General features: G+C 27.8%; 1 protein-coding gene across 1 annotated transcript in view; it reads left to right on the forward strand.

The window, feature by feature from the left end:
* Positions 1-3,748: 3,748 nt before the first annotated feature.
* LOC124365803 (zwei Ig domain protein zig-8-like) overlaps positions 3,749-12,273 on the forward strand; it is a 313,175-nt gene continuing 304,650 nt past the window's right edge. Inside the window, exon 1 of the mRNA XM_046821826.1 lies at positions 3,749-3,868. The gene's annotated coding sequence lies outside the window, so the exon portion shown is untranslated. The remainder of the gene's footprint in view (positions 3,869-12,273) is intronic.

The raw sequence follows: 12,273 nt of genomic DNA on the forward strand, positions 1-12,273 counted from the left end.
TAAATATCCTGTCGAAAGGTTACAACCACTTTTATGACGGTTTATTTTGAAATCTAGGGTCTCTAAACTGGCTCAGTAATTTGGATTTAGCTTTGTGACGGGAGATTTTAATATTATTTTTAATTTATGACTCAAGAACTTTGTTCTTACGTACTTTTTAATAATTGTCATTTTTAATTTATTTATTTATGGATAGCTGCCTTTGTCCCCCATACGATATATATATATATATATATATATTTTGAAATAATGATTATTTGTATTTGTACATAGCTGTCTAATAATTATTGGCTCTAGTTTTTAGATTGACTGGCACGCACGTAATCGTACTTCTCAGCAACATGCAACTTTTTAAATTTTACTATTCAAACTATATATAATAATGTACGTGCTTTACGGTGTGTTGATAATTTTACGGTTTTTTTCTCTATTGATACAACATAAAAAACCCTAAATTAATTAATTTTACGGTTTAAATTAATCTATAAAACCCTGAGAAAATAAAATTTAATAAAAAGTAATTGGTATTTATCGTATTAGAATTAATCACATTTTTATATAAGTAGATTACAGTTTGGTTATATAGAGTAAGATCAAACAGCGATGTTTCAATGTATAAGCACATAATATCTTATAAAAATATATTGCGAAATTGTCCATAAATAAATCATAAAAGATAAATCAAAGTTCAATAACTATCAGAAAGCAAGATAAATACATTGATAGGTACAACTCTCTAACGGAATAGTCAGTTCTTGTGTGGATATCATACACACTTTTAGAAATTAATTATACTTATGACGTTACATATGAATTGTATGAATCTATGAAAAATATACAGTGAGAAATACATAATTGTTAGATTTGTTTTCAATAATGTACCCGTACATTTCGACCTCAACAAAAACTAACTTGCCTGAAAATTTATTTGTGTTTTGGTGTTAACTTTTCTATCGATTTCAAAGAAAAAAAACCAAGCTAATTGCTAATATAATGCAAATTAGGTTTTTGATCCTAGATAAATGCGTAGTGTATTATTTAGTATCAAGTTCACATGTAATATCTTTGTACAATATAAAAACTTTATTAACACCAAATGTTTAAACTGATTACTGTATTTATGAATGAAAAGAGTTTCATTTGAAATAAGATACGTGTTGTAATAACTTTTTTTTAGATATTACCAGATTATTTAAGTCATAGTCAATACTTAGTGTTCATATGCTATAGAAAACTATATGTATTTTCTCTATATTTCCTGTTATGGATTACAAGCTTTATCTCGCTTGTAGGTAGGTATTAGTACGTATTTTTACTAAGTTTTGTGTTTGCAACCATTTTAGCAACTATAATACCTTACTATACAATTTGTATAAATTAATATCGCAAGAATAATTTCGTTATGGTAAAACCGTTTGCTCTATTAGTGTTCTAATGCACTAAAGTTTTGCAGTATAAATAAAAAGCATTATCATGTGGGTGATAATAACTGAATATTCAATTTACCAGAAATTAATTCTGGCAAGTGTCTATTGACCTTTTGTTAGGAAAAGATATAAATGTCATTCTTGCTCACCGTGGTCTTAGAATAATTAAATAAACTGTATTTAAACAGAAACACTAATTGGTCCCTTAAATGAAACTCATAATAAACGGTTCTATCTAAACACTTATCTTGGCTCCGTGGCCTAGTTTCTAAAATTACGATTACAATTATTACTTTTTGTTATTTCTTTTAAAACGTTTATTTGTGTGACAAAATTACTGATTAAATGCAGTATGAAAATCTAGATATACCCATATATTTATGCAATTTATGTATGTATATATACATATATTTAAATATATACTTTTAGAGCAGTTTTAGAAGAAACTACAATTATTTTCTGGAAAATATTGTAATTAAAACTTTATCAAGTACACTTTATAAAAATATACAGAATAAAATAAATAAACAAAAGAAGACACACCTGATAATAAACTTTCTAAATGTAAATAACAATTATGAAAACTAAACAAGTTTGTATTGGTAATTAAAAAATAATAACATCATATAATAGAATAAAACTTTGAATTTAGGTAAATTTCTAGATCAGAATCAAAGGATTCTAATAGAACACAATAGTTTAGCGAATGTTAAGATATATGTATACATGAACAGTTTGAGATATATATGATATATCTCATGACACACACACACACACACACACACACACACACACACACACACACACACACACATATATATATATATATATATATATATAAAACTTATGAGATAATTTCTACTCTATGGTTAATAACCTATTCAAAAGTTTACTGCTTTGCTGTTATAGTTTATTTAGAAAAGAAGTTGAGAAACCTTATTTGCATCTAGACAGGAAATCATGACGGTTAAGGGTCGGATAAAGTCCTATGATTATCCACCTACTATTTTACATTTATAGCGACTTTAATGTGTTACTTTTTTGTATACAGAATTTCAGGGATGGCAAGGCCAGTTATAAACCAGCCAGAAGGGAAACGTCCCGTAATAACTTATTTAATAACAAATCTATTTATATATTTTAAATTTAATTACGAAGTTCTTTGCTAAGTGTCTAAGTATGACGTTACTTCACCTTTTATGGTATACTTTACAACATTGGTGTCAATAGTTTTATTTTCTAATGAATATTCGGCATTTATAGTACAACACGTAATAAATAAATATTTTACTATACATAATAAAAATATTATGTTTTTTCATATATAAAATTATGGTCTAATTAGATACTATAAAAGAGAGATTCGTCATTTCTTTTTAACATCCGCCTTATACCAACTTTAACATGTATACCATTTTCTTTTTTAGCTGAATATTTAAAACATATACACGGCTGTCAAGAATGAAAATGTGACACATGCATGAAAAATATTATAAGAAAAATAACCCAAAGTTTACTTGATAACTATAATTTATCAAAAACTGATAACGACATTGCTTATATAAACTCGAGTTTATTTCTTGTAAGAAGATCAAAAGAGTATAACGTTCTCCCTTACTCACTAAAACTACATTGCACCGAATAAAGGGAGGATATCGTTGGAAGATTCTGAGAGCTTTACACCCCCGAAACTGGATTTATCCCTTGCCTTTAGCTTTATTTAATAACGAAAGCTTTTATATCTCGGATTTAGAGGGTGTTTTAATACGGAAATTAAACACTTTATAGCAATATTTGAGTTAAAGTTTAGTTTCAGTTTAGTTATTTGTTTAACCATTAAGGGTATTATTTACGTTCACTTCTTCACTTATAGTTTTTTTTTTAATTTGTATATTCTAACCTATGAATTTAATTTGCTATTTTGAAAATTAGATCAATGTGTGCAACAGAGCGCCTACTTAATTAATTTTTATTCCTAAAAAACCCATATTAATTATGACCACTGTAGCTTTTTTTACGTTGTATCAATTATAAATTTTAAAACTCCATATAAAACTTCTTTTATCATATTTATTTTAGTCACCACACCGCCTCTAATGAGTGGCACGTTAATAATAATATCAACAAATAAGCACGGCTAAATAAAATAAACTTACTTAATATAATCTCTAATTCATAATCGAAATTCACCTTTTAAGATGTACCGTTTGGTACGATATTCAGAGATAAGATAATAAGGTGGATTGATTTTAGGTTAGTAGTTGGCCTGTCGGCCGGCAGGGGCGGTGCTGTCGGGGCGGCGCTCGTTCACCGTCAGTTGGTGTATGCCTCCCGCCGCGACAACTTCGCCCGCTTGTGCAGTTGCGCTGTGTCAGTGGTAATTTTGTGTCTGTGTTGTGATTCATCATGAATTCTCCTCTGAATGTGGAATGAAATATTTTGTGAGTAAATTACTATTAATATTGTTAACTACAGTTTATAAAGTTTTATTGACTTTGAAAAATATGTCTAAAAATCACAAATAATATCACATGTGTACAATTATTTTAAATTATACAATATATTTATATAAAACATATACATTAATTATACTATATTGTACATTATGTATAGTATATAGTATACATATTTCGGTATTTTAAATGAAAACATTATTAAATAATAATGTATTGGGCAATTGAATAACTTTAATAGTTAAATACTTTATGTAAACAACATAACGACTATTTGTGTGCAAAAGACTAAATAATAGCATTAAGGTAAAGTTATACTAATATATAGAAATTTTACATTTAAAAAGTATACTTTCATATTACATATTTTATATATTAACGTATACGCATAACAAGTTATCGTGGACATACAGCGAAAATTAATAATTTTAAGTGGAAGTACCATTTAAATTGCTAATAAAGCCGTTTATACGGCATTGCAGGTTGGTACGAATCGATATTGAAATTCGTTCAGCGCTTTGCAAAACTTTACATAATTTATACAACTTATTTGGTTTTGTGAGTATTATTGATAGTTTTCCTCTGGGATATTACTGAAGCACTTTGTTAAATTTGTTTATAACTGAATAATACGTACAGTAATAGTAATCGTGTCATAACAAGCACAAGTACTTCTACGAAGTGCTCACATAAACTGCAGGTGTAAGTTTTTATTGCATGCACTGTTACCTCATGCAAAAGAAAATATATATTATTGAAAATATTCTGAACCTAAACCATGTAATTTATAATTATGCAAAAATAAATGCTTAATAATGGTTTAATACTGTTCTAAAACATTATAAATACTATGCGACTCATCATAACCAAACACGAAGTGTAACATTGATCAACCAATCAGGAATTTACTATTTATTACCTTATCCTTGTTCTAAACCAAACTTAAATGAAATATAATATATTATGAAATGTTTAAAATCATGCATCATTTAATGTTAAAATCTTTGCAGCCAGACGGTCAAAATACAATACTACAATAAACATTTTTGTTCATTTATTATTTTCCAATTTTATTTTATTTCAAAAAGTTGAAAATACTTTAAATAACATCTGGTGGAATTATTTGTTTCAATCTTCATTGTATTAATTTTTCGTTAAAAAATATATGTTGATGTTTAAGATTGAGCTTGAGTTACTACACGAAGTTTGAGTATATTTGCAATTGAACTTCAAAAAGTATTGAATGACGGAATTTTAAATGAGCTTGATATCTTTGCAAATTTCAGCACTAATATACTGATATTAATAACCGGATACGTTTAAAGTTGTGTAAAGTTAACCACGGGTTTCCTGTATTTTTTTGAAATTGCAACACCCCTTATATCAGCCCCAGTTCAATCTCTGTTTATTGTAGTTAGAAAAGAAAATATCAAGTTCTATCTATAAGACATGTTTAAAATACGGGTTTTACATTAATTATAATGGTAGAATGTTCGTTTAGTGCAAATAGTTAAGGCAATGATATTATAATAGTTTTACTACTGATTTCAATCAGTAGTAAAATAAGTATCGTGATAGTACATTTCAATGTAGCGATTTTAAATTGAGTAAAGATTGCATATATTTTTTTGAATAAATCCTAACTTAATGAAAAATATCAGTGAATTGAACAGAGAAAATAATGAACTCAACATTAGTATCCATGACGTTATGAATTTACGTTTTTGTTGAAAAAAGAGAAAACATAGAACGGACACTAACGTTCTTGAACTTACATTAACTATTATACGAGTCACATAAGGCAAGTGAGCGAAGCTAACATAGGTTCAATACAAAGGGCTTAAATTTGCGCATTTCCAAAGGCCGAGAAACCCATGATTTGGTGTAATAATGTTTAAAAAACCGGCGTAGTCACTGGACTTAATAATAATAATAATAATACAGTTATTGATAACAGAAAAACAAAGATATAATCTGTACAGCTGGTTTTTGGAGGAGCCAAAACTTCATTCCGTCAAGCAAATTAGAGGGTAGAAATGAACACAGCGAACCAAGGTATTTTTGTGAAGACAAAAATGTTTTTTGGAAAAAATTTTTAAAACATGTTTACAATTGAATAGTTTTAGTGCTAATGCGCAATTAAAAATGTCTGATTGTTTAGAGTAGTAATAAAACTTAATGTAATGAGAAGTAACAACTTTATGTAACTTAATGTAAATGAGAATTAACACGTTTGTCAAATATACCTAATGTCTTTTCAATTTGGTTCATGTTACGTTAAAGGTAATAATATATAACTACTGACCAGTTTTACTACACAGCTAAGTAGCTGAGATCCCTCGGACAGATCATAGGTGATTCAATAGCAGGTACTAAAATTCTATACTGTTAATTCAATCCCTAGAAACGAAGAAATATGATGGACTGTATCTCCTAGGTAGTGTTAAAATCTTCCACTCTCCGACTTTAGTTTTATGGCTTTTTCAAAATACCGTATATTCCAAACAGAGTCGAGAAATGGGAACATCGAAAGACTATCACTTACCCATAAGACGCGATCAATAGTTTGGCTTTACAAAATGCACATGTCCATCCTGTTATATTACCATTAACTGAGTGCGGGTTTCCGAGTAATGTAAAGTGTTTTATACATCTTAAAATACAGGTAAACATGAAATAAGAAATAATATTTATTAATTATCATTGTATACATATATTAAAAACTCATTGTAACGTATTTTCTGATATAATTAGTTATTAATTTGACTTATAATATAATTTTTGATCAAGTAGTGTTTTGTATATTTCAACAACAGAAGTACGTTTCCTTATGGTTGTTTAAAAGTACTGGCATATGACCCCCTGGAATTTACTTTATGTTACCAGATCAGCTCAAAGTCATTGGCGATTGACCTCATTAGATTCGAATTCCTGTATATTCTTTTATATCGCCTTAGTATATTTTGGGATGTTTTTAATTTGGTTAATTCCTCCTTTTATACTTTGAAGACTCTCCTTGTGGCATTCTTAATGAACTCCGTAGAGAAGATGGTAAGGTTCTCATTCTAGTATTCAAACTATTACATTATCCAAAAATCTTAACGTCATAAAAATGTACCAAAATGTTTAAAATTGCATTGGTCAAGCTCTATAAACCATGGGTCACGACAGATTCAACTCTAAATTAAAACAGTTATTTCAAATTTGCCTAAGTACATTTTATATTTACCCCCCCAAAAAAAAACACGCCTTAGGGAACTATTTTCTCGTAATCAAGTTTTAAAGCCATGATTTGGTTATGTGTTATCAACAGAACCAACAACAATGAAACAATCCTGTTCATATCAACAATCTTTTAAAACCTTTCTACAAGTGTTTAAAATTTGGTTCATAACCGTTCATTTATATTATACTTTATACAACTCTGAAATAATTTGTACAATGTTTGATATTATATTATACAGATTTTTATTTAAATACAAAATAAATACGGCTTAAAACATTTTTATTTTGTTTAAATTCGTCTCGTGTTCACTAGAGAACCTCTCTAGTTGTTCTTTTTATTAATTTAAACCAATTAAAGAATAATTACACATTTTTACATTAAAAATATAGATACAATGTAAATAACAGTTTCCTTTCTTGAATAGTGGAACTTTATTATCTGTTTCAAATCTATTTTGCTGATTTGAAAATATGATATTGGTGGTGAATATTGCAGTAAATTATATCTATAACAATAACTAGAGATCAAGAAATTAAAAATACTCTTGTATTTGGATTTGGCTACGAATATGGCGCTCTTGCTGTTTTTAGTTAATACACGAAATCACGACTTTAGTATATGCGGTTTCATCATTTCATATAATGGATTTTCATGCACTTCTTTGACCGCAAGTGACGCAGAGCATTTACCTTGATATAAAATTAAGGTCAATATCACAGATAGGAGGCTTTAAATAATAATTTGAATCGGACGTACTCATAAATGTGAATCTAAATTGCCATATTAACTTATAAAATAATATTTTCTTTGGTGAAGTCAAATCCACTGTTGTAATATTCATTTGGTGGGTTGATCGTGATGACGTCGTTGTATATAAAAAAATGATGCTGTGTAGTATTTAAAACATGGTAAGGTTTTCCTTACCTATATATACACTTATTTAAAATTAAAATTATTATTTACAATTTTTCAAATAACTTTTGTCTTAAAAAATAAATATTTGTCAATTCTACATTGAAAGAAGTATTATAGAAATTAACTTCTTTATGTACCCTGTACAACGTAGAGAGAAATTCAAAAGGACCTATTGATGTTTAACTCACATCCGACTGTAGGTTATTACTAAAGTCTGCAATGATGAATAAAGTCAGATAACACACCATAATGTGTTGTACTATACACGAGTAGATGTAATTTGAAATAATAGTGCAATATTTGACTTGAGTTTTATATTTAATCCGCTTAAGTTCCATACCAATTCTAGAATTATGCACAAAAGAATATAAGTAATATTATGTAAGAAGTTTTAGTACACATTACGTAATGAATTTGAAAATGTGTAAGAATGAATTAGGATTAGGAGATGCAAAAATAAGATTATGTGTAACATGAAACTATCTATCACGCCGTCTGCGTAATAATTTATCTTTTTTTATAATAAAATATCGTTTAATGAGTATAGTCTTTTACGCAATAATGAATACATGACAGATAGTAAAGATCATTGATGCATTATTTTGAATGAGAACAGTTTAAGTTATCCAGAAACTATTGAGTTATAGTTTGCAATAATGTGTGGATATTGTTACTACAAGATAGGAGTAAGCACTATTACTTTGAGTCGTAACAGGCTTCGCTAAGGTTGCATACAAAATTTCATTTAAGTCTCGAAATTTCTTTGGTTGGATGTACTAATAGATCAAATGAAGTTGCGTGGAAAATTTAGAGTATACATATGACATAATTTTTTATTTATCTCGCTACATAATATATTCGCATTTCTTTTTATTAAAACTTTTTCCATATGAGTTAAAAAAAAAATTAAACACCAGTTTAGTGTAATATTGTATCACATTTGTTTGGATAGTTAGTATACATGCGTTATTATGTCATATCCTTTATTCTATGAGCACTAAGTTTGTTTAGCCATTGTTTCATTCTGCTATTTTCTTGTTGCCATCAGGGTATACTATAACATCTATGTAAAATTAATTATTCGCCCTCAGCCAAATCTCGTACAGTGACACTAATCGTATAGAAATAAAGCCTCGATGACAGTTTCATGCGGGCAGATATACAGACCATATATAGTCAAAAGAGCTATAAGTAGCACCAACTCTGTGCTAATATAAATCTTACTCTGTGTAGTAATTAAGCCTCTTACAAAAATTGTGTTCTCTTAGTAGTAAAACTTTGCAGTATAATTTTCTGGACAAAATGTTAATAACAGTCTATGAGAATGGCTTAGTCGGACTGGTTAAAAAAAAACAATAGAGGATGTTTTCTCTAAAGTTTGAATATAATTAACAACAAAATCATTATATGATTAATATATAATTATGTATGAATGTTTTCAAAGTCTTCATAATGTGACGAAAACTGTTTTTACTATTGAACTAGTAATAACTAAACAATTTCTAGATATAGAAATATTTCTTTATATATATATCTCTTCATATATATATATATATATCTTCATATATATATATATATATACATAATAATAAAGTTTTAATGATAATATATATACATAATACTAAAGTTTTAATGATATATTTCTGTATTGGTAGAAATATATACGTTTAGTGCGTTTTTCAATTCACCTGAACATTTGCTCAAAAATGTATTTTGTATTATCATTTTATTACGTAAATATAAAAAGTATTTACAATACTTTTGCGTAATCTCTATATTTATAAACATATTTCTGAACAAAACATCTTGATTTAAATTAAATAGCTTTTATATAGTACTAATTATTTGGTTTGGAACAAGTAGGCAAACAAGATATTCAGAAAATATAATGAAACTAGTGCCTCATAAACATATTAAGTGGTAAAACATTTATAAAACATATCTTGATATTTTACATCTTAAACTTATACACATACATTTATATAAGTTGTATATATAATATTCATTTTACAATAATTTAATTGTTAAGAAATAATCGGATAAAGGACTCAAACAACACGAAATGTCATGATTTTCGTGTTTAGTAAAATATAACAGCTTTTTATTATATTTTTTGAGATAAGAAATAAGTAAATATGATGAAAGAAGAACATCAAATACATTTCTAACAGCTACAGAAGAAAGTTACGTCGTTCTGTCAACAACCTGTGATTTACGACAAAGGAACAAGCGTGCGGAAATGGTGACGGAAATGAGTTGGAAATGAAATTTAGGAAGGATATCGTAATACCCTAGAGCTTCCCATTACACGGACAAAAAACTCTTTGTAGATTTATTGTTATTGTTAATTTTAACAATGGCCCATAGACGATTTAAAAAACTTATAGTTGAAAACAATACACTAATAATTTATTATGATAAATTTGTATATTCTACTATCTTGTAGTAAAAATATCCACCTATTATTGAAAACTATACGTATTACCCCAGTAATACGTGTTGTAAGAATTAATATATCATTAGTTAACGGCGGTTCTCCGTTATGAGGATAATCTCAGTAATATAACTACTAATTTACACATTCTGCTTATTTTGTTACGTTTTAAACAATGCCTACTTTTTTGCATTTGAGCTGTTCAAAATATTTATGTGATTAAAACTGTAATGAATATAAATGTTATCTAATGTTTTATATTAGGCAATTACGCACAATTAAAGACTTTATCTCTTTATTCTTCTCTTATTGATCTAACCCTGGATATTAATAAAACAGTAATTAGTTAAAATACATTTAGTCACTCTTACCACTGAACAGAGAATCACACAGTTCTGACCCAGAACTAAAATCACAAGTCACAATATTTCTTCAACTTCCCAATGCACAGAAATTATAGTTCAGGTTTAATTCACTGATTCATTTTAGTTCGAATCTCCAGCTTACTAACGATTGTACACAGTGAAGTTTGGTATTACTGATCGTCAAAAAAGGTCTTGAGTAAGATTCATCACACATAATAAATGGTTTTAGGTAGGCTATCAAACTCTTGAGCTGTTATAATTACAAATTTTCCACAGATTTTTCAGTTTTTTTTTTATCGTATAGAATTTATGGATTTCAACAAGCTGATATTATTTCACCGTGCGTCTTTCTAGTTCTGTAAATACACGAAACTCGTAGATTATAATACTGTATGTAGAACGTTGGGTTATAAGTAAGATACAATTTATTACTCACATGTAAATATTAAACAGCTGGAAATAATCATGAATGAATTTGGTTACGCCATACTAATGTTATTGACCCACACATTTAAGGTCTGCGAAGCCAAAGATCTAACGGGAAACCTGAAGAAGTTCAGCACATTTATGTATTGTAATCTTTAAATTGGTTCATAAATAAAGAAAATTGGTTCATTAGCAACAACAAAATATGAGTTTCAAACATATATCAATATATAAGATCAGAACATATCCCTTTGTATTGGTAGTCCTAAAGAAAATAGGACGATAAAACATTTTAACAATAATGAGTGCTATTGTTTTTGTAGAATATTCATATTTTTCTTAAAACCAACCCCTCCGACATAATTTCAAGAATTGTATTGCAGGATTGATAAACTAAAGTGTGTATGGAAACCAATTCCGCGTTTTAAATGAGTCGAAATACTTTCCCCCAAAACAATGTATTTGGTCAGGAAGACTTATTCCTGATAGTAGATTATTTATATTGATTCTGCAAGAGAAAACTATATTGGAAAAAAGGAAAGTAATTGTAGAAAATGTTTCACATGAATAGTTGGAATTGTGTTCCACACAAAGCTGTTAATCGTTTACGTAACATACATCATTTTAGATATATCACTGTGAATGGCTACCAAATTTATTTAAAATATATACTAGATCTGCTAATAAGAGTTCAACTGTCTAGTAAATAAATATTTAAAAGGCACAGTTTGGTTTATATTTATTTTAAATCTTACATAAATTAGTCGTATGGGGACAAATTTATACATATTAAAAGTTCAGTCGTACACAAATTACATTATATAACGTTGTAATATTTCGGTAGACTTTTCTTGAACACAACACACAAATTAACCTTTTTACACAAAGTTTTAAATATTTTTTTAATCAGCGTGGATAAAATTTTTAAATAGTTTTAAAAATTAAGTTCTTTTAATTATTTGATTTATTTACATAGTTACCGATTATCACTTTCTACAATAAAACTGAAGTCTGTAATACAAGTTTT

This window comes from Homalodisca vitripennis, chromosome 7 (genome assembly GCF_021130785.1).
Source record: "Homalodisca vitripennis isolate AUS2020 chromosome 7, UT_GWSS_2.1, whole genome shotgun sequence".
Lineage (NCBI taxonomy): Eukaryota > Metazoa > Arthropoda > Insecta > Hemiptera > Cicadellidae > Homalodisca > Homalodisca vitripennis.